General features: G+C 34.2%; 1 protein-coding gene and 1 pseudogene across 3 annotated transcripts in view; one reads left to right on the top strand and one right to left on the bottom strand.

Annotated features, from left to right (window-relative positions):
• The window catches only part of GRID2 (glutamate ionotropic receptor delta type subunit 2), a 1,741,897-nt gene that overhangs the window by 394,612 nt on the left and 1,322,272 nt on the right, over positions 1-25,013 (bottom strand). The gene's annotated exons all lie outside the window — the stretch shown is intronic.
• LOC140513634 (small ribosomal subunit protein eS4-like) lies at positions 23,501-24,348 on the top strand (annotated as a pseudogene).

The raw sequence follows: 25,013 nt of genomic DNA, 5'->3' as shown, positions 1-25,013 counted from the left end.
TCCCTTTGCATTAGTTCATATGTCTTCCCAGGTTTTTCCAAAACCAACCCCTTCATCATTTTTTACACAATATTCAATCACAATAATATATCATAACTGGGTCAGCCATTCCCTTTAATTTGCAATTCTTTTCTGCCACAAAAAGAGCTGCTATAAATTTATTTCTTCCCCCTTTTTCTTTGATCTCTTTGTACAAGTATAGTAGTGGTATTGCTGGGTTACGTACAGACTTTTGGTTATAGCTCCAAATTGTCCTCCAGAGCAGTTGGACCATTTTACAACTCCACCAATGAAGCATTGGTGTCCCTCTTTTCCCACATCTTCTGCAGTATTTGTCATTTTCTTTTGCAATCTTGCCCAATCTGATGGGCTGTTTTAATTTGTATTTCTCTACTTAGCAGTTATTTAGAGCATTTGTATATGACTATGGACAGCTTTTATTTTTTTTTCTAAAATTTGCCTGTTCATAGCCTTTGACAGTTTATCAAGTGGGAAATTTTTATAAATCTGGCACATTTGACTACACGAGAAATAAGACCTAATAAAGAGCCTTTTAAATATGTAATCCTAATACACAGAACATGTAAATGCCCATGATTTGAAATTATGTGTATCTCTTTCCCTTACTGCAACTTGAAAAAACCTCTCTAACTCATTCCTCTATGGCCAAGTTCTCTCTTCTGTCCAAGAAATATTTTGTATTTTCCTCCAGTAACTCAGGAATGTCTAAATAAGTCCCATTTCAATGATTTCCATTGTCAAGAAGACTATGTTCCATGGTTTTCTCTTTATCTGATGGAAAAATATGGGCTTTTCATAATTTCAAAAAATGTATGAACATAAAGTACTTTAGGGTAGGTGTCCTTAATATGGACTCCATAAACTATCTGTCTCTTTCTCTTTGGTTATTATATTTCAATATTATTGTCTCCTTTGTAATTCTATATATTTTATCCATCTAAAAACGTTATTCTGAGATGGGGTTCAAGGACTCCACCATATTGTCAAAGGGGTTTATGACACAAAGAAAGTTAGTAGTCCCCTTTAAGGTAATCTCAATTATCAGGGGGTATTTGCTATTATAACCAACACAAATCATGGCTCAGTAACAAAGAATTCTAGCATAGGAACATTCCTTTTAAATAATTTTATCCAATCACAAGATCAGATATTTGGAGTTAGAAAGAACCTAAGGGTTCAAATGTCTCATTTGAGGATGAGTCAAGTGAGGGTCTCAAAGAAGTTAGTTCGTAAAGGTAGTTGGTAAAGGTAGGACTGAAACCCAGGTTCCCTGACTGAAAACCCAGCACTTTTCTCATTGTAATATATCTAACTGATACACAAATCATCTCCCTATAACTTGTTCAGGTTATAGTACATTTCTTGAGGTAAGAAAAATTACATTTCTAGATATTTGTGAAAAGTGATAATATCCCACTTCCTGTTTTGATGTGAAATTTATTAATGTTTAGTTTTATTTTTGTTTCTTAAGAGAAATTCCTAAAAATACACAAAATGCTGTTTTCTTTTTAGAATTTTTATCTTCATTTAAATGATCAACTTTTAACTTCAAATCCTTAGGCAATGGGAATTCTTTTTCATGGGTCAACTGCCATAATCTAATTCTACCTTTTTATTTTCTGGAACTTGCAATAGGCTGATTTCTTTAATTAAAAATTCTTTTATGAGAAATAAAGATAATGGATTATTATGTTATAATTCTTTCATATTTTATTTTGCGTTAAAAAGGTGATTTTTGTAATAGAATTTTTTATTGGTAGAAATTGAAAGAATCTACTGATTGCCACCTGAAAGAGATCCTAGGAAGAAAACTAACAGGAATGTCATAGTTAAGTTTCCAAATTCCCAGGCTAAAGAGAAAATATTGCCAGCAACAAGAAAAAGAAGCTGTCTAAATACTGCAGAAAACAGTGAGGATTTCACAAGATTTTGCAGCTTCTGCACTAAAAGATGATAGATCTTGATATATTATATTTTGAAGAGCAAAAGAGCTGGGGTAGTATCCAAAAACAACTTATCCAGCAAAGATGAGTATATTCCTGAATGAAAAAAATGGACATTTGATAAATTGAAAGAATTTCAGGAATTTGTAACAACAAAACAAAGCAGAACTCCATGAAAAATATGATATAAAAGATCTAGAAAAAAGTATAGGGTAATCATTAAAAACTAATTACAAGGCACTGATAAAGGTTAAAAAGGTTTACTTATAAATTAAAGTGTCATCAGCATTCTTAAAATTTTTCATTACTAAGGTAGTTTAAAATAAAGGTTGTGGCTCAGTTGAGTATGATGGGATGGTTTGGTAAGAAAAAGTACAAAGAAATAATTGGCTCATAAAGATGAGGGGTGAGAAGAAGAAATAATACAGAGGAAACAGGTCAGTAGAAGGTTGGTAATGCTGGAATCTTACTCCCATTTGGGTTGTAGAGGAAGCAGTAAACAACTGAAGAGGTTTAGAGGTCTTCTGAACTTCTAGACAGGTGAGAAAACTCGGAGGGGATAGGGTAGGGTAGGGACTTTTAAAAGGGTGTATAGAATAAAATTAGGAGGGTGAAGGGAGAAGATAAGGGAGGGAATTTTAGAGGACTGGGTAAAATAAAGATTAACCTCCTTGTAATGAGTCTTTCATATTTCATTTTTAAAATAGTTGAGGTTCTGTAATCATAAAATCTACTTCACAGAAAGTGTGTTTCATTAATAAAACTAGTACATACAGGCAAACATCTATGTGTATGTGTATACATATTTATAAAACACAAAAATATAACCATCAATAATTAGATCAAAATTATAGGACCAAGAGTTAAAACTTTTCTTTCTTTAGAGGCATGAAGACCAATTCAGATGCAAACACTGGGAGAAAGGAACAGTAATCAATTGAATACTGTTCTGTGACCAAGTTATTTCTTTTACATGGACTTACTATTAATTACCAATGTGAATGTCACACTTTGTAGTTTACAAATCACTTTACGGAGATTATTTCGTCTGATCATCAAAACTACCCTAAAGGAAAATTAAGATAAACCATAACACAAAGGAGGGTGCTGCATTGGGAATAAAAGGACATGAGTTCAAATTCTGATAGTAAATTATGTGACTTTAGGGGTAGTTATCTGCCCTAGGGGCACTAGGTATGCAGGGGATAGAGAACTGGGCTCTGAGTTAGGAAGACCTGAGTTCAAATCCAGTCTCAGATACTAATTAGTTACAGGACTTTGAACAAGTTGCTTAACCTTTGTCTACCTCTGTTTCCACATCTGTAAGATAGGAATAATAACAGCCCCTCCCTTCCAGGGTTGTTGTGAGGATGAAATGAAATAAATACGTATAAAGTACACAGGATAATGATGGTAAGTACTAAGTGCTGTACAAGTAGTTTAGCTATAACTATGAATTCCTCCATCTATCTAGTCTTTATTTTCTTCATCTGTAAGATGAAGGAGCAATTCCACATCCAATTCTCTGACCCTGTGAAGTGCCACAAATAACATTATCCCTATTATCCAGATAAGGCCTGAAATTGAGAGATTAAATGAATTGCTATAAGGCTCCCAATTACTCAGTGTGCGTCTGGACCCAAATCACTTGAATGCTGAGTGCAGAACTCTAGCAACCTGCCTCTTGACTAAAATGGAGACTGATGGGGACTGATTCCAAAACATTCTAGAATAATGAAGTGGCTTTCTAGATAGAGTGCTGGTCCTGAAGTCAGGAACATTTGAGTTTAAATTTCACATCAGATGCTGCGTGACCTTGTACAAGTCACTTAACCTCTTTTTTTTTTTTTTTACTTCAGTTTCCTCAGCTGTAAAATGAAAGGTACTGTCAGGATCAAATTAAAAAAAGAGTAAAGCACTTAACACAGTGGAGCATAATAGGTGCTTAATAAGTGATCTTTCCTTTTTTTCTAAAGAGGCAGTTAGATGGCTGGAGGAGTAGATTTGGAGTCAGGAAGACCTGAATTCAAATCCTTCCATAGAACATTTACTAGCTTCATGACCCTGGTCAAGTCCCAACGTCTCTCAGACTTCTTATAATACAGGTAATAGCAATCCACTTGCAGGGCTAGTATAAGAAGCAAATACGATAACATGTATAAAGTGCTTTGCAAATCTTAAACTACTGTATAAATCCCAGCTATTGTTATTAATTAATTCTTCCAATCTTCAACCAAGAAGGTGATAGAATTTACATAAACTAACCTCTTGAAACTGCTTTCTACCGACTAGATCCAAACCACCATTAATAGAATGAAACGAAGATGTTGAAAGGCTGTCTGTTAAATGGTAACAAACTTCAGATTACTCATTTGCTTGTCATTTGAATGACAGCCTGAGCCTAAATTCCAGCTCCCTCACAATACAAATGGCAAAGACGTCACAGACCTACTTGGAAAAAAAAGAGACTTTCAGGAGATAATCATTTTCATATTAGTAAGGATTTATTCATATCACTTCTTATTACTTGCTCATAATTTTGAATTTGTATTCAGTCCCTTAAAACACCCATACAACCTTACTGCTAATTCTCTCGCTGATTTCTAACAGTGCTTGGAGCTTTGTAGTCAATCTCCATTTTTATTGTAGATTTTGGTATATTGTTTGCTGGTGAGAGACTCTCACTTCCAACAAAAAGGAAAGAAAAAAACTGCCCAAACAACTTTTCATCATTATATATCATCCGAAGTTAGAGATTCTGATTTCTGCTTCTTTGCTGACTGTTAAAAACTGCCATTCTTGAAAATTCTGCTCATGTACACAGAACTCAAAAGAAATTCGAGAGAGAAATTACAGTATTTGATCCCCCCCAAAGGCTGCTGGGTGATAAAGAGGTTATCTTGATGAACTGAATGAACCTGTCTTTTGCTTAGTGTCTAGAAATGAGAAAAAAATCCACTGTGATGTATGCAAAGTAAGTGACCAACATCTTTTGAGAACAGCATCCTCTTTTATAGAACATCTGGGAACTAGAACATTTTTCAAAGGGATTTAGGTAAAGTAAGGTAAAAGGATTTGGAAGATTAGTCATCATGTGGAGAAAACATGAAACAGGAAAGTCAGCAAGTATACTGGAGAATATGATTGATTTAGAGTCACAGGCAAAGTAGTTAAATTCTCTGAGCCTCTGGCATTTAACCCTAAAAAGAGAGGGTTGGAATACATAGCTTTTTTGTCTCCATTCCAGGTCTAAGATCCTGTGAGAACATAATCAGCTGAAAGGAAAGGGAATTGGAGAGAGAAAGAATGAGAGGGAGTGACTTATTGAGGATGGCTACAGTGGTGGCAAAAATAGACATTTTTGAAAGGGTTTGCCCAGGAAGTTATCTTTTGAAACAAATATTTAGAAACCATTTTATTAAACTTAAGGTCCAACATTTTTCTAATTTATTATTTGCTACATGACAACTATTAATCATAAACGGTAGAGTATTTGCAAACATTCGCTCATCTTAACTTCCTTGAAGTGAAAATTTATTTCAGATGCCTCTGTTTTGTATATATTTTACAAGTGAAATGAGACTTTTCATTGAAAAACATTTTTGGAATTGGAAAAAAATATTAACTCCAAGGAAACAGGTTTGGGTAAATGAGATATCTGATTTCTGACGGTGATATCAAACTGACATTTGTATCATAATGGGATGAGTGAACAAAGAAAATGAGAAAAAGTGAACTGGTAACACAGGAAAAAGGTAAATACGGGGAACCAACAACCCCCCCCCTCCTAGTCAATAACATTTCTTTTTGAATAAGAGAAATAAAATAAAAATGAAGTGAATAAAATAAGGAGTTACAGAGTCAGAAATGTAAAGGGGGAATGTCAGTTTTCTTTCCTATGATCTTCACAAGCAAAAGTTCGAGAACTTTTGTCAGGAGCCCAGAAGGTCCTGTCATTCACACCCAGAATAAATTTCTGAGACTGCTTTCTCTGTGAGAACATAGGGCAATTGTGTGTTATTATTATTCAGCAAAGAATGACTCCTAAGAGACTTTCCCAAATTCATGTCTGCATTCAAGATGAGATATGAAAAACATGACTTGAAGGAAGGCACATTGTAGCTTGAAGGGAAAGATGGTTATATTAAAAATCATGAAGTCTACAAGAACATGAGAAAAGGTGACTTTAGAAGGACAGTTTCTCCTTAATATCTATGTTAGGCAAAAGGAGTAGCCTGTTGGAAATGACAGGTGTTCTCAATAAGAAAGATGGTGTGGTTGAAATTTATTCCATGGATATTCATTAAATGACAATTTTATGGTAAATGACAATATTAATGGTAAATATCTTCTATAAAGATCAAGGAAGGCTATCACACATTTTAAAACTAGAAAATCATAAGTATGGGAATACATCCAGAAAAATAATGTTTTCCTAGGGAGACGGTAAAAATGTAGTTATTTTTCTTCCATGCACATAGAATATTCATTAAAATAGATTTTAATAATAAGTATTTTACCACATAATAGCAGGAAGGGTGAGGGAGTAAGAAGAAAGGAAAATTTCCAAGTTTGTAATTTGCATAGGCAGTGTTAGTCACTATTTAGAGGGGAAGTGAATTTATGTGCCCTTGCTTTAGCATGGATTCTTTATTACACCAGTTTTATTACAGGAACTCAAGACTTCAAGTAGTTAGACCACATTTCTCATAAAATGTTCAATACTAGCTCAAGGACATTGTCTTCCTTAACTACTCATTAAAGATTCTCTCTCTTAAATTCTTTGTTATAGAACATAAATAGTATATTCAGTGAACAGTAAATTTGGAAAGCATAAAGGATTTTTTTCTTTTTGAATATTTCTTCTATTGTTGTTGATAAGAAACTCTATGAGAACAGGCACTATGAATTATTTGTGTATTCTCCACAGCATACGGGAAATGTTCAATGGATATTCATTGATATGAACTAAAGTAAAAGATTAGTCATCATAAAAATATGAAGCTATCATTAAAATGCCAATCTTCATTTCAGATTAAATTAAAAAGGCAAATATCTTCAACAACTCAAATATATGATACATATGGGTATATATGTGTGTATATTTTTAATATTTCAAAATTAATCTTTAGTTATAGATAACTATACAATTATGACACTCATGCTATGTCCTACTCTAAATTTTAATCAAAATAGTATTTTAATCAAATTCAGGTGTCTCTTGATTAGTTAACATGATTTATCTGGACTTGGCATTTTTCTTTTTCCTTGTAGTTTGATTTTAGAAATTTCTCCTACTTGAAATAATGAATAACTTAAGCAAAGTTGCAAGATATAAAATAAACCCACATAAATCGTATGTATATATATATATATATATATATATATATATCCATATACATGTGGATATATGTATTTATGTATGCATCTATCAATGTCAGAAAACCAAACAGTAAGAGATAGAAAGAGAAATTTCATTTAAAGGTACTGTAGACATTATAAGATATTTGGGAGCCTATCTGCTAAAACAACCCCAGGAACTATATAAACACAATTACAAAACACTTTTCACACAAATAAAGTCAGATCTAAATAAATGGAAGAACATCAGTTACTCCTGGGTAGACTAAACTAATATAATAAAAATGGCACTTCTACCCAAATTTCTTATTCAGTGCCATGCCAATCAAACTATCAAAAAAGTATTTTACAGATCTAGAAAAATAACAACAAAATTCATCTGGAGGGACAAAAGTTCCAGAGTATCAAGGGAATTAATGAAAAGAAATGCTAGGGAAGGTGACCTAGCCATACCAGATCTTCAATTGTATCATAAAGTACTTGGTACTGGCTAAGAAATGCAGGGGCAGATCAGTGGAATAGGTTAGGCAACACAAAATACAGTAGTCAATGACTATAATAATCTACTATTTGATAAATCCAAAGACTAAAGCTTCTGGGAAAAGAACTCTATTTTACAAAAACTTTTAGGAAAACTGGAAAGTAGTATGGCAGAAATTGGGCATAGACCAATTTATTATCTTATACTGTATACCAAAATAAACTCCAAATGAGTACATGATTTAGGTATAAAGGCTGATACTATGAGCAAACTGAGAGAACAAGGAATAGTTTACTTGTTAGATTTATGGAGATCAGAAGAATTTATGACCAAACAAGAGATAGAGAACATTATAAAATGCAAAATGGGCACTTTTAATTACATTAAATTGAAAAGTTTTCACACAAACAAAGCCAATGCAGCCAAGATTAAGAGGGAAGCAGAAAGCTAGGAAAGAACCTTACAACAAGTGTCCCTGATAAAGGCCTCATTCCTAAAATATATGGAGAACTAAAATAAATTTATAAGAATACAAATCATTCTCTAATTGATAAATGGTCAAAGGATATGAACAGGCAGTTTTCAGAGGAAGAAACTGAAGCTATCTATAATCACATGAAAAAATGCTCTAGATTTCTATTGATTAGAGAAGTGCAAATCAAAACAACTTTTAGGTGCCACATCACTCCTATGAGTTTAGCTAACATGACAAAAGAGGAAAATTATAAATGCTGGAGAAGATGTGGGAAAATTGGAACACTAATGTATTGTTGGTGAAGTTGTAAACTGATCCAACAATTCTGGAGAGCAGTTTGGAACTATGCCCAAAGGGCTATAAAAACGTCCATACCCAGCAATACCACTTCTAAGACTGTATCCAAAGAGATTATTAAAATGGAAAAAGGACTCACACATACAAAAATATTAATAGCAGCTCTTTTTGTGGTGGCTAAGATTGGTAATTGAGGAGATGCCCATCAATGGGGAATGCCTGAACAAGCTGTGGTATATGACTGTAATGGAATACTATTGTTCAATAAGAAATGATGAGAAGGTGGACTTCAGAAAAATCTGGAAAGACTTATATGAACTGATGTTGAGTGAAATGAGCAAAAATAAGAGAACACAGTGCACATTAACAACCAGATTGTGTGATGAGTAACTTTAATAGACTTAACTCTTCTCAAAAGATCCATGATGGAAAATGCTATCCAGAGAAATAACTATGAAGTCTGATTGCAGACTGAAGCATACTACTTGCTCTCTTGTTTTGTTTTTTCTTTCTCATGGTTTTTCCCATACATTCTAATTCTTCTTTACAACATGACTAATGAGAAAATATGTTTAGTGAGAGTATATATAAAGAGTCTTTATCAGATTGCACACTATCTTGGAAAAGGAATAGGAGAGAGATGGAGAAATTCAAAACTCAAAAGCTTATGGAAGTGAATGTTGAAAACCAAAATTAAATAAATTAATTTAAATAAAAAAAGAAATTTCTCAATACATTTCCCTTCAATTAATTTTAAGAAAGTGAGAGGGAAATAACACATTAGTTCTCCATCATCAATTCAAGTAGTAGGTGTGCTAAGGAGAAAAAAATGAAGATATTGAATATAATAAATTCTGAATTTTTAATGGATTTCATTGAACCAAGTGATCTCAATCCAATCTTTTCTCCAAAATAATGTTCATATAATATTTTAAATATGCTAAGTCTAGGATGAAGAGAAACTGTATGGCATGGTGGACAGCGGGCTAGTCTTGAATCCAGGTACACTTGTGTTGGAGATCTTCCTTTGCTACATACTGGCTATGTCCTGGGCAAGGCCAGCTCATCAGTGTTCTAGTCAACATCTAAGTCTCTAAGTAGCAGAGCAAATTCTTATCTGCATTCGTGGAGGAGATTCCCTTTTAGAACTTTCTGATACTAAAAACATCACAGATTTGTTTTCTATCATCTATCGCTATGATCCATATCTATTCATAGGGACAAGGAATTGGAACTATGACTTCATTGGTATAGACAACTCTCAGAAGAGGAATAAACCTCTGCCAGTGCAAGCTGTCAGCTCTGAACTTACAATCTTAGATGCTGAGAGTGCTGAGGGGTTGTGACTTGCCCAGCGTCACATTTACCTGAGGGGCAAATACAATATGCATCATGCCTCTGATGGTTGAAGATATTTTCACTCCTTGTATATTGAAAATAAAATAAATTATTATGGTCATATACATTATGCTCATTAATGTACATCATGAAAATATTTATCATTGAAATCAATGGCAGCTATTTCCTATGGTGCATATTGCTCAGGAGTTTCCAATTCAAGACAACATTTGGGGAGAATTTATCACATGACTAAAGAATGCAGAAGATACAGAATTTAACAATTCTAAGCCTTCTCAGGGACAGGTAGTGACAAGATATTTTTTTGAAATAATTGTATATTTTATTTACATGTTACTATTGCCTTATTGTTGGTCTTTGCCATGTGAGGTACTGTTAAAACTTTTGAAAAATGATGTTTTATTGAAAACAATTTTGAGCACAATTTATTGTTGCTGTGTGGCTTTGTGCAACTCTTAGTGACTCTGTGACCACACCAAAGATCTTCACAAATTTCTTGGTATTCCTCATACTTATTGGTCTTATAATATTCTATCATTCCCTCATTTCATATTACATTAGTGTAATATACATAATTTGACCATTTCCCTATTATTGCTTGACATTATTTCATTTTTCCTTTTTATAATTACATATAATGCTGAAATGAAAATCTTCAAATATTTTACTTGCTTTGATTTTTTTTTTCTATGGAGACTATCAGGATTAAGTGATTCACCTAGGGTCACACAGCTGGTATCTAAGGCCAGACTTGAACTGAGGTCCTCCTGACTCCAGGGTGGTTGCTCTACCTACTATGCCACCCTGCAGCTTCTATTGGCTTATCGATTTTTCTAACAACAGAATTAATTCTTATATCTATTCTTACATTCTTATATCTATATCAATTGTTTGCGTGGTACTGAAGCATTATGATACTTTATCCTACTTTAAAAATTATTTTTATTTTAAACATATTATTTGAAATCTCACTTTATTTATTTTGAAGTCCTACAGATCTCTTATCCACTAGAAAAAATTCAAGTTGATGAATATTGCAGTATATTAGTAACATGAATTGATAAGCACAATGAGTTCCATACTCAAATATTCTTTCTGAGAGGAAAATTATAGCCCTTTCCACAAGCTAAGATGAGAAACATAAGCATGACATATGTCATCATAGATATCTAGGATTCCTCTTGAAAAGATTCTGGACAGGCTTTGATTTAGAGTTAAAGCCTTAAGCTTTAAGCCACAGAATTTGTAGGTACTATGGATCTTTGAGCTTATCTAGTCCATCTCCTTTATTTTGTAGAAGAAGAAACTGAGAGCCAGAGAGATGAAGTAAGTTACTCATGGTAGCATAGATAGTGCTGTACATACTATAGTAGAATTTAAAAAAAAACAAAACAGCTCAGTTCCCGTGACAAATTCTAGCATTTTCAGGAGCTAAGAAATCTGTTCTGCCTTTTCTCTCACGGGCTTTCTACCTCTGCCAAGGAAAGAGTGGTTGGACACAAAAGTGAAGCACAATACAATACAGGTTCTCTCTGGTTGCTTGTTGGTTCAAATGATCTAAGGTCTTTAAGAATAAGGTGACAGGTTTTCTATTTCTAGTGAGATGATTGCTTTCTGACTGATGGAGCTTTTCTCTTTTGATTTTATTACAAGGCTCAGTGGGATATTCACAGGAAAAGGCCTCCTACATAGCAGGCTGAACAGAAATAGAGAAGAGAATGGAAAGTTGAGTTGAAAACAGATCTGTGGGGATTAATCAGATGTTAAGAAGCTTCAATTTTGTTTGCTGCAGATGCAGTCTTCTGTGCTTCAGAGGGCAGTGAGAGTATCTAATTATAGCAGTAATTAAAATTCATAAACATATCAAATTGACTTGTGATTCCTCTTTAAATTTTCTAAAAACCAAAGGGATATAGCATACCAAATTCACTCAATGGAACGCCATTGAAATAAGAAATACTGTTAAAATATAAACATGCTGTCATAAGTTACAGCATAATAAAATGTTATGCTTGGTCTAAAGTCAGCCTTTGAAACATAATCACAGTTTGTAGGTACATTAAACTATGCGTTTCGATGGGACAGAGTCATCTTAGCAATGGCAAGAGGTAAGTACTAGGCAAGATGCTTTATTACTGTCATCTACCTCCACATATTATGAGTGTGTTCCCAAATGGATGATTCACATATTTCTTCTGTTGAATCATCTTGACTCTTGAGGCTCTTGCCCAAGAAAGAAGTCATAAAACAAAAGCAGGCTATCAGATTGTCTTATTGGATACTTGCTTACCTCTTCCACTTGACTTTCTAAAAAGCTAAAATCATTATTTTCAAATGTCAAACAGTTAACTTTCTATTCTCCACAAGAGTTGAGAGAATATTCTAAGACCCTAATACTTCATTTTTTAAGTACTGTATTGGCCAGGGTTCCAGAGATTACATTGAACTAAGAACAATTTACTAGCTTGCTATTTTAAGTGAAAAATGGCATACATTTTGAAAGAATCAAAGGATAAAATTAATTAAATATTTAAATTTCTTATTATAGAATTCTTCCCACTATCAATCATTAAAAAAATTAAATAACAATGCAATGAGGAGGAAGAAGGAAGGGAAAAGGGAACATGTAAAATAGTGAAGTGATTCAAACCTGCAGAAGTCAGGAAATTTAAGAGGAAACCTCCTGTACCAGTTTTCATCACTACAGAGCATGAAGAATTCCTAGCTGGGAAAAGTTTAAATATCAAGGCATGTGCAAGCATAGATCTAATTCAAAGTGTGATGGCCTTTTTAGATTGCATAAATTACCGCACAGTTGACAGTGGAGAGAGAGTAGGATGACACCTTTAAAGTCAAAACTCTTTCTAGTGTGGTTGAATATTAAAGACCCTAAGGAGTACATTCTGAAGGGCTCTACTTTTGCTTTGCTTTTCTTAGCTTACTTTTTCATTTCTTCTACTTCTCAGCTATGTGTCATATCTGTTTGCTTGACTGATTTCAGTCTCCTAAGAGGAAGCTGAATTCCAATAGTACATTAATGCTCCAGAACCTGACGGATGAGTTAGCTGCTTCCAGAGTGGAATTGGAGTGGTTTCGAAGGTGTGTTTTCACTTTCAAACTGCATCAGAGCACCATTTAGTGCAATTGAAGAGCAGTCTGACAAATTGTACACTCGACATTCAAAGGTGCTAATGTGCCTCTGAAAATGTTCAACGTCAACTGAGGGAATAGTTTTCTCATCTGTATGAGAATGTGGAGGTGATTAAAACAGTATACAGGTCTTTCCTAAATATTCTTAGCTTGTTTAACTATCAGACTATAAACTGGATTATTTAAAATTTAAATTAAACTCTATTTGAAGAATTTAAGTAACAAATATTTAATTATATATAGAGGCGATAAATAATACAAACAATAGTTTTTGTGACATTTATTCATAAATCTATTTACCTTATTGATATTTAAAAATATATACAAAAACTCTAATGAATAAGTTACTTCCTTACGGACAGTTAGATTAGACAATAGCAGAGATTAGGCCATCAGTTTTTTAAACAGACTCAAATGTCAGCTTGATGGTGGTACTAATCCAACTCTAGACTAGTTAGCTCATCTTAATAAGCATTAACTATTATATTGCAAAACTAAAACAAAACCAAAAACCCTAAAACTAAGGACAGAAAATGAAATCAATTACTTAATTACCTAGATATTTGTCATTTCCGATGGTAAGTGATTTAACTGGTTTCCCCTGAATTTATGGATTTTTTTATATTTTTTATTTCCACATTAACAGTCTTCCAAGTTATTTCCTTTTTATTGGACATTTTTAAACCTCAGTGCCTGAACTTATTGAACTTCATAAAGCTTTCATGAATATAAAAAAAGTTACACTATTTTTTAAAAATATAGAATGGAATGAAAAATTCACAGTTATGGTTAGTGGGAAAATTCTTAACTAAACAAGGATTGGAGATGATCATAAAAGACCAAAGAGATGAATGTATTTACATAAAATAATAAAGGTTTCATATGAGTAAAATTCTGATATTCAAGATACTTAAAAAACTAATATAATATATAAAACCAGTCACCATTTTCCAGTGGATAACTGGCCCAAAGACACAGTTTTCAAAAATACTGTAACCTATCAATGATCATATGAGCATATACTCCACATCACTGATAATAAGAGAAAGGCAAAGTAAAATAACTCTGAGGTTCACCGCACACCTGTCAGATTGGCAAAGGTGGGAAACAAAGAAAATGACAGTGTTGAAGGTCTTGTGGAAGAACAAATATACTAATACATTTCCTAACCCATTTCCTCTTCTTGAGCAATTGTACAACAAAATCATTGATCATTTATAGCTCCTGCTCCTAATATATGACACACATCAACAAAAAAAAAATAACTTCCTTATAGAGTAATTAAAGATTTATAAAACATTTTACCTAACAACTTCATTTAATATAAAGCTCAGATCATATACAAATTAGAAAAGAAAGAGAGAAATTATCTTTCAGAAATATCGATTAGGGAAGAGTAATTATCTAACAAGGGATAGAGAGGATCACAGAAGATAAAATAGACAATCTTAATTACATAAATTTTAAAAGTTGTGCACATATAAACAAAACTATTTAATGTAAAATTAGGAGAGAAAGGAAAAAATCTTTGCAGCAAGTTTCTCTGAAAAAGTCTCATTTCCAAGGTATATAAGAAACTAATTCCAATTTATAAGAACCATTCCCCAATTAGTCAAAGGATACATATAGTCAAAGGAAGAAATGGAAACTACTAATAAGCCATAAGAAAAAAATGCTCCAACTCATTAATAAGTAGAAAAAAATCAAATTAAACCAACTCTGAGGTTCTATTTCATATCTATTAGATGCAAGAAGTTAAAAAAACCCTGACAAGTGAGAAATGCTAAAGGGGCTTTGGGAAACAGGCAAATTAATTCTCGATTAATGAAGCCATGAACTGGTTCACTCGTTTTAGAAAACAATTTGGATCAATGTCCCCAAAGTTGCTAAACTGTGTACGTTTTGACCTAGAAATACTGCTACTAAATCTATATCCTAACAACAAAGAAAGAAGAAAAAGATATATAAATATAGTTACAAAGGTTTTTTGTTGTTATTGCTATGTTTAAAAAAAAACAAAACTAGAAATTAAAAGGTTGATCATAAATTGAGAAGTGGCTGAAGAAATTATGTAAAGGCAATGGAATGCCATTGTGTACCATATCTGATAAGATGAAAAAAAGTAGTTTTAGAGAAACCTGGAAAGACTTGTATAGAATGATGTGAGCAGAACCAGGAGAATGTAATGTAACCAAAATATTTTGACAATAAACAATTTTGAAAGACTTAAATGCTGTGCTCAACATAAGGACAAACCGTGATGTAGAATGTTCCTAACATTCTTACAAAAGAAGTTATGGATTGTGGATACCAAATGAGACACATATTAGAATGTGGCAAAAGTGAGTATTTATTTTGCTTGACTGAATATTTGTCACAAGGGTTTTATTTCACTTTATCTTAAGAGAATTAAGCAGAAGAGAAATAATGACTGTTCATTGAAAAAATAAAAAAAAGAATAAAGAGATTCTATGATTTTACAAAGTTAATTAAAAAATAGCAGGGTAGTGGGAAGAAAAACAGCTGAGCTCTCCCCAACAAAAACCTAGAAAACATCCCATACTGAGTCCTAATCAGGAAATCCAAAGGGAAAAAGTCACAGTGAGTCATTTTTCCAGCCCAGATCATCATAGGGGAGAAACACAGAGAGATCTGTGGACAGCAAGGATAGGCCTATCTAGGAACACCATATAAGAAGTATTCCAATGAACAGAGAAAGAGGATGAAGGCTTGTACTTAAGAGGAAGGTAGATCCTTGACTAATAGATGATATCTCAACTTTGAGTAGGATTCTATGCACCAACTGGCCACTGTCACTCACTACTTAATTCTGGGTCACAGATCCAGGGTAGACTAAGGAGGGCATTTGAAAATAGGAATAGTGCTGCAGAATGAGGATCTCACTCATCCTAGTTTACATACTGAACAAGGAACAGATGTAGAAGCAAATATCTTCTGTGTTAGCTTGGAGTCTACCCGTTCTTGCTGTATTGCTTGATCCTCAGCCTCAAGTGACTGTGCTTTCTATCTTCTGTTGCATCTGAGGGGAAGATAGTAAGGAGCCAGGCTGGCCAACTTTCATCTGTGTTAGCCCTAGGCAACTCCTATCTTCTGTTACCAGCCCAATCTCCCAATAGTGATGCGGAGAACCTCTGCTGCAAAGAGGTTCTCTTTGACTTCAGATGTTTGTCTTCTGTCATATCTGTTCCTTGAGGGAAGACAAAGAAGAAAATTGATGGAGAATAGGACTTGCTTCTTCTGATGGGCACGTTCAACTTCCATGTTATGTTGTGTCACTTTTTGCTGAATTCCCAGACTTCAAAGGGAAGACGAATAGTGAAGCAGAACATCCAATGTTGCCATTAGACTGTGCCTTCCATCTTATGCTACATTTGCCTCTAGTCTGATCTTCAGCCTTCTTTGGAAAGGAAAATGGCACCATCCACTTGAAGATGAATAGCCTCCCAGCTGGCCATACCTTATACAAGATTTAATTCCTTTAGGTCATCATCTAAACCCTATTTCCCATCCTCCATTATTCAATTCCTTATCTCCAATCCTTTCAACTCTCCCACCTTAGAGTTCCAACCAAATATTGTCCTTCTCTTCCACTGTACCTTCTGGAATGTCTGCTCCATTGATGGCAAACTTTTTTTCATATTTTTCATCTTTGTTTCATCATTTCTCATCATTTTTCTCATAATTTTTTTCATCCTTTTCATCTTTTTTTCCTTTTCCACTCCTTCCATCTTTTAGCTCTTATTGAAAATTGACTCCCTCTTGATGATGCAGCCTCCCTGACCATGCTTTTCTGTATTAGCTGCACCTGTCCTCATTGCCCTCTGCTCACTGGATAAGGTGGGGAATTGATATAATGCCACTTCCAAGTTCTATTCCACCTCCATCAATCAGTAACCTCTCCTTTGAGGTTCATATTATTCATCTCTATCACTCAACAAAAATCCTTGTCACTATAGTCTACAGACATCCATGTCATACCATTTCTCTTGATTTTCTAGCTCTCTTATCATTTTGCCAATTGTACCCTAAGACTCAGACTTGGATTATGCCAACCATTTGCCACCCATGTTCCTGCACACGTGCTGTGGAACAAAGTTAGAGAAAAATCACACAACCTAGGTCCACTATGACCCCAACTGAGCCCTCACTGCTGACAGGCAATCCTACAAAGCCTCCTTCATCAACTCATTACCCCATTCTCTACAGTGGTCTCCCAAACCTTTTCATCCTTTCTTAAACCTCCCAAAACTTCCCTTACCCCATCCTCTCAATTGAGATACTTGTATCATATTTTACAAAAAAAAAAATTTAGGGTCATTTGCAATATAAGATCTCTTTTCTCCTCTCTTCCTCATCTTCTACCACTATTTTCTCTTTTGTGGATTATTTTCTATATAGATTACTTGTACATATTTGTTTGCATGTTGTCTCCCTCACTAGATGGTGAGCTCCTCCTAGATGTACCACCCAGCTGTCTCTGTGTATAACTTTCTATGTCAATTAATCTTATCAGTTAATCACTTAATCAACAACCATTTTATTGAGCAGTTTCTCTGTGCCAGGTATTGTGCTAACCACTGGGAATACAATAAAAAAGGAAAAAGAGTACCTGGCCTCAAGTTGTTCACTTGCCAATGGGAAAGACATAGTACCCACAAGCACACATTCATATCCATACACAAGATGTAAACAGAGTAGATAAAAAATAACCTTAAAAGGTAGGTGCTAGCAGCTAGGGAACCAGGGAAGTCCTCTCTCATAAGTTGGTGTCTGAACTGAGGCTTGAAGTAAGTGAGGGCTAAGGGATGAAGGTGGGAAGGATAAACATTCCAGGTAATGGAAATGTACAGAGAAAAGACCTGTCGAGATGCAAGGAACTGCAGGTAAGCTACGACTAGATAAAAAATGTGTGGAAAGGGGTAAAGTGTAAAATCAGCAAATGTCACAGAATGCTTTACAAAGCAGCTATTTTAAAGAACAAGTTTTAAAAATCTGTCAGCTCAGCAAAAATGCTCTGTATTAAGGATTTAGAGATGAGGTCAGTATCAGGAAGACCTGGGTTTAAATTCTGCCTTTGACACATGCTGGCTATGTGACCCTAAGCCACCCTTCAGTGCCCCAGACACCTCTCTGAGATTTTAAGTTTTAGAGATAATACTAACCTGCATTGGCAGAGTTTCCTCAAAGGGATTCCCTATACCAATGAAATCAGATATCTGGTACAAAAAACCCCTGATATCTTCTAGCTAAAAGATCCTTTAGATGGTGTTTTGGTGGCATTTTCTAGATATGTAAATGTTTCTTTAAAACATAAGTAGTCAACAGGACAAAGTAATCTGAATCTTTACAAATATTTTAGAATAAGGTGATCACAAAATATTATAGTGAATACAAAAAATTGGTATAAGCTCATTTTAGCTAGAAATTAGCTGGTATATAAATTTATTGCTCTGATTTTCAGAAGAATTTCTATGCATTTGTAAAACTTATCTTTTTTATTTATTCTATTTTTAATTTATGGAGTAAAACAAACATTTCCATAATATAGTATATTAAAACAATGACTGCCCATGAAACCGCAAATCTACTGTGTAGAACTTGGTATTTCTTTAAAATATAAAACAGTTATCACGCAAATTTTTTTTCTTTCTTATAGATTTGACAAAGTTCTTCATATATTTGCAATATAAACTGTCTAGAAATTTCCTCTGTATTTGTCTTACTCGTACAAAAAACTTTCTAATTTAATGTAATCAAAATACCTATTTTATGCCGAATTTCATTCAACATGACAAAGGAATCTGAATCTTTTGAAATATTATAGATATTTATCTCTTCTTTATCCATAGATCTGATAAATAACATGTTCCATGTTCTTCTAATTTTCTTGTAATCTCTCTCTTTATATCTAGGTCATGTTTTTATTTTTATCTTATCGCGCTAAATAGTGTAACATATTGATCTATGCCTGGTTTCTGTTATACTGCTTTCCAGTTTTCCTAACAATTTATGCCAAATAATGAATTTCCATCCCCAAACCATGTCTTTACACTTGTTAAATATAAGGATATTATGTTTATTTACTGCTTTAAATTGTATATCAACCGTATTCCACTGATCTACCTTTCTATTTCTTGACCAGCACCAGATGACTTTGATAATTACTGTCCTATAATATAGTTTAAGATCTGGTACTGGCAAATCTCTTTTTCTTTACATTTTTTCATTATTTTCTTTGATATTCTTTTATTATAATATTTTAAAATTATTATTTATTATTAGTTATATTACTATTATTATATTTTATTTTTCCCCCAATTGAAGGCAAAAGCCATTTTTAACATTTGTTTTTAAAACTTTGAGTTGCAAACTGTATCTTTCTTTCCTCCCCACCCCCATCATTGACAAAGCAAGCAATTTCATATGTGATATATATGTGTACTCATACAAAGCGTGTATGCATACAAAACATTTCCATATTAGTCATGTTGTGAAACAGAGACCAACCTCCCCCAAAACAAAACGTTCAAGAATAATTTTAAAAAGTACTCTTCAACTTGCATTCAGACATCATCAATTCTTTTTCTGGGGATATACAGCATTTTCATCATAAGTCCTTCATAGTTGGATCATTGTATTGCTGAGAATAGGTAAGTCATTCACAGCTGATCATGTTACAGTATTGCTGCTACTCTGTATACAGTACATTTCACTTTTCACCAGCTCATGTGAGTCTTTCTAGGTTTTTCTGAGAGCATTCTGTTCATAATTTCTAATAGCACCATAATATTCCATTACATTTGCATGGCATAATTTGTTCAGCCATTCCCCTATTGATGGGCATCCTCCTAATTTCCAAATCCCTGCCATCAGAAAATTGCTGCTAGAAATATTTCTTTACCTATAGGTCTGTTTGCACCCCTTTAAAAGTATTTTTTTGGATATAGACCTAGAAGTGGCACTGCTAAATCAAAGGATATACAGAGTTTTATAGCCCTTTGGAAATAGTTCCTTATTGATTTAAAGAATGGTTGGATCAGTTCACAACTCCACCAATAGTGCATTAATGTGTCATTTTCCTAACATTCTCTCCAACATTTGTCATTCTCCTTTCCTATTCTATTAGCCAATCTAACAGGCATAAGGTAGTGCCTCAGAATTGTTTCAATTTACATTCCTCCAATCAATATGGTTGCTTTAGAGCACCTCATATGGCTATGGTTTTACTCACTTCATATGAAAACAGTTCATATCTTTTGATCATTTATAAGTTGGGGAATGGCTCCCATATTTATCAATTTGATTCAGTTCTCTATATATTTAAGAAATGAGGTATTCATCAGAGAAATTTACTTCAAATGTTTTTTTCACAGTTATGATTTCCCCCTCCCATTTATTCTGCTCTCTTTCTCCTTTCACTCTGTCCCTCCTCAAAAGAGTTTTGCTTCTGACTACCACATTCCCCAATGTGCCCTCCCTTCTCTTACCCCCACGTCTCTTATACCCTTCCCTCAGACTTTCCTGTAGGGTTAGATAGATTTCTGTACCCAATTGAGTGTGTGTTATTCTGTCTTTGATACAATTCTGATGAGAGTAAGGTTCACTCACTTCTCCCCCATCTTCTCCTCCACTGTAAGAGCTTTTCCTTACCTATTTTAAGAGAGATACCATTCTATCTCTCCCTTTCTCCTTCTCACAGTATATTCCTCTTTTTTACCCCTTCATTTTGTTTTTTAGATATTATCCCTTCACAATCACCTCACACTGGTGTCCTCCGTTATATATACTCCTAACTGTCCTAATAATGAGAGAGTATTTTTAGGAGTTACAAGTATCATCTTTCTATGTAGAAATGCAAACAATTTAACTTAAAATACCTTATGATGTCCTTTTACTGTTTACCTTTTAATGTTTTATTGAGTCATATTTTAAAGTCATTTTTCCTATTCAGTTATCTTTTCATCAAGCATGCCTGAAAGTCCTGTATTTCATTGTATATCTTTGTTCTTCTCCTGAAGGATTATATTCAATTTTGCTGGATTCTTGGCTATAATGCTAAATCCTTTATCCTCTGGAATATATCCTACCCATCCCCCCTACCCCTGCCCAGATCCTTTAATGTAGAAGTTGCTAAATCTTATATTCTCTGACTGTGGTTCTACAATACTTGAATTGTTTCTTTCTGATGCTTACGCTATTCTCTCTTTGATCAGGGAATTCTGGAATTTGGCTACAATATTCCTGGGAGTTTCCATTTTGGAATCTCCATCAAGAGACAATTGATGGATTCTTTCAGTTTCTAGCTTATCCTCTAGTTCTAGACTATTAGGACACTTTTCCTTGATAATTTCTTGAAAGATGATGTTTAGCCTCTCTTTTTTTTTATTATGGCTTTCTGGTAGTTCAAAATATTTTAAATTATCTCTCCTGAATCTATTTCCCCAGTCAGTTGTTTTTCCAATGAGATAGCTCATGTTTTCTCCTATTTTTTCATTATTTTGATTTTGTTTTATTGTTTATTCCTCATAAAGTTATTAGCTTCCATTTGCTCAATTCTAATTTTTAAGGAATTATTTTCTTCAGAGAGCTTTTGTACCTCCTTTTCCATTTGGTCCATTCTACTTTTTAAGGATTTTTTTTTCTTTTATGGATTGTTGTGCCTCTTTTTCCATGTGGTCAATTCTGCTTCTCATGGCATTCTTCTCATTGTTTTTTTAAAACCTCTTTTAGCATTTGATCTAGTCTGTTTTTTAAGGTGTTATTTTCTTCAGTATTTTTTGTGTCTTCTTTATCAAGCTATTGACTCTTTGTATGATTTTCCTTTATAACTTTCATTTCTCTTCCCAATTTTTCTTCAACTCTCGTGCTTGATTTTCAAAATCCTTTTTGAGCTCTTCCATGGCCTGAGACCAATTCATAGTTTACTTGGAGGCTTTGGATATGGGAGCTTTGACTTGATTATCTTCTTCTGAGTGTATGTTTTGATCTTCTTTGTCACTATAGTAACTTTCTATGGTCAGAATTTTTTGATGTTGTTTGTTCATGTTTCTAGTCTATTTGTCTTCTAACTCCTTGTTAAAGTGGGACTGTGCTTCCAAGTTGGAGGGCACACTGTTCTAAGTGTCAGGGGTTTTATGTACCTTTTTTCAGAGATACTTCTAGGGACCTATACTTTGCAGTTCTTCCAAGGTGGAAAGATTTAAGGAGAGGTGCTTTTCATATTCTTGTGGCCTGTGCTCTAGGCTGTGAGTAACTACCAGCCCTCTTTCCTGCCCTGTAACTCCTTTGTACCTGAAAAGTCTGCTGTGTTAGTATTCCTCCTCACCCTAGGATTGCCACCCAGGACTGCAACCCAGATCTGAATAGGGGAAAGCAATAGAGTTCTGCCCCCAGCTGCAGGAAGATTAATCTTCCTCAGATCAGTTATTCAACTCTTTTACCATCTTTGGGCTGAGAGCTCCAGAAGCAGCTACTGCTGATTCAGGGACTCCCAAGGCTTGCTCTGGGTTTGCTGGGTCTGGGACTGTGCTGAACTGTGCTTCACTCTCACCCAGGTACAATTTTTCTTCCCTGTGACCTTCTGAGTTGTCTTTGGCCAAAAAATTATTTCACCCCATCCTTTTGTGAGTTCTGCTGCTTATAGAATTGTTTTATAGCATTATTTAAAGGTGTTTTCGGGAAAATTCAGACAAGTCACTGTCTCTTCCTTTGGTATTCTTGACTTCTTCTTATTCCAAAATTATTTTGTAATCATTTTTTCCAATTCAGTAATTATTTGGTAATTTATTTGAGATAGTGTTGACTATATAAATTACTCTGAGTAAAATTGTCACTTTTATTACATTGACCCTTCCTACTCATGGACAATGAATATTTCTTCAATTATTTAAATCTGATTTTATTTGTATAAAAAAGTTTTTTGTAATAGTTTTGTTTATATAGTTCCTGGATTTATTTTGGAAGGTGTATTTCCTGGTATTTTACACTGTCTAGAGTTATTCTAAATGGAGTATCTTTTACTATCTCTTTTTGCAGAGTTTTGTTTATGACATTTAGAAATGCTGATGATTCATGTGGATTTACTTTATATTCTATTTTGCTAAAATTCTTAATTGTATCAATTAACTTTTTAATCAAATGTTTGGAATTTTCCAAGTATATGGTAATGTTAAATCCTAATCACTGATAGAATACATAATTAAAAAAACAAAACAAAACAAAAAAAACTAGTGGAAGTTCTTAGATGGCCTCGTGGTTATTAACAGCAAGGTCAGGCAAGTTCTAGAGTGACTCCCTTCCTTGAGTAGTGTGTGGACCAAGGCCACTGTTGCCGCTTTTGGTGGAGAACCAGGCTGGGGTCTGAATCTACTCCTGACTGAGAACTCCTGAGACTGGAGACTCATCCTGCTGGGGCGCTCCTGATTCTAGTCCCAGCACAGTCATGGCTCGTGGTCCCAAGAAGCACCTGAAGCTTGTGGCAGCCCCAAAGCATTGGATGCTTGATAAATTGACAGGAGTTTTTGCTCCTAGATCCTCCACAGGCCCCCATAAGCTGCGGAAGTGCCTCTGTCTCATCATCTTTCTTAGAAATAGCCTCAAGTATGCCCTGAGGGGAGATGAGGTTAAGAATTGGTTCACCAAGATTGATGGCAAAGTCCGTACTGACATTACCTATCCTGCTGGCTTTATGGATGTCATCAGCATCGATAAGACAGGGGAGCATTTCTGTTTGGTGTATGACAGCAAGGGTTGTTTTGCTGTGGATCGCACCACAGCTGAAGAGGCAAAATATAAATTGCGCAAAGTGAGAAAGATCCTTTTGGCTACAAAACGTATCCCTCATCTGGTGACCCACGATGCTCCTACGATGCGTTATCCATATCCTCTAATCAAAGTGAATGACACTGTCCAGACTGATTTAGAGACTGGCAAGATCACTGATTTCATCAGATTTGATACTGGCAACCTAAGTATGGTGTCCAGTGGTGCTAACTTGGGTCGAATTGGTGTGATCACCAACAGGGAGAGGCATCCAGGCTCTTTTGATGTGGCCCATGTGAAGGATGCCAATGGCAATAGCTTTTCCACTAGGCTTTCAAACATTTTTGTTATTGGCAAACATATTTGTTATTGGCAAAGGTAACAAGCCTTGGATCTCTCTACCCCGTGGAAAAGGTATCCATCTCACCATTACTGAAGAAAGAGATAAGAGACTGGCAGCCAAACACAGCAGTGGATAAATGAAGATGAAGACCAATGGCATATGTGATCAGATAAAGCTGTTACAAAATGGAAAAAATTTCCTTTTGTTAATTTCAGTAATTGATACTATTGTAGCTATTTTCCTTATCTTGTCAGATTTATTGAAATATAGCTATGTGGTCTGTTTTTCTTTAATGGTTGACATTTTCTTGGTCAACTTTTGATTTATTCTAGTTTAATAAATGCATATATTTCTGCCTTTTATAATTTGTTGGCTTTTACAAGGTCATCTGAAATTAATATTTATGAGTAGTCTCTAAGCATTTGAAAAGAATGCTCATTCCCTGCTTATCCTATTTAGTTCTCTCTATGTAATTTGTATTTCTAATGTATTTAAGTAAGTTCAGATAAAACATTTAGTCTCAACCTCTTTATTGCATTTATCATTCTGATGATGGAACGTTGATATCTATTATATTCTTGTCTTTTTTCTTGTATCACTGTCATACTTCCTTTTCATATTTTAGTATTTGTGTTTGGCTCAAATAAAATGAGAATTATTGCATAAAAAAAAAAAAAACTGTGGAAGGAATTGGCTATATAATTAACCAAGGAAATGTATCAACTCAAGGATACCAAACATTATCTTTTTGTACCAGAAAAAGTAAATTTTAAATCTAAAGGTAAAATACACTTCACTGTG

The sequence above is a fragment of the Notamacropus eugenii genome, chromosome 7 (genome assembly GCF_028372415.1).
Source record: "Notamacropus eugenii isolate mMacEug1 chromosome 7, mMacEug1.pri_v2, whole genome shotgun sequence".
NCBI classification, from domain to species: domain Eukaryota; kingdom Metazoa; phylum Chordata; class Mammalia; order Diprotodontia; family Macropodidae; genus Notamacropus; species Notamacropus eugenii.
This window is presented reverse-complemented; position numbering and strand designations above follow the sequence as displayed.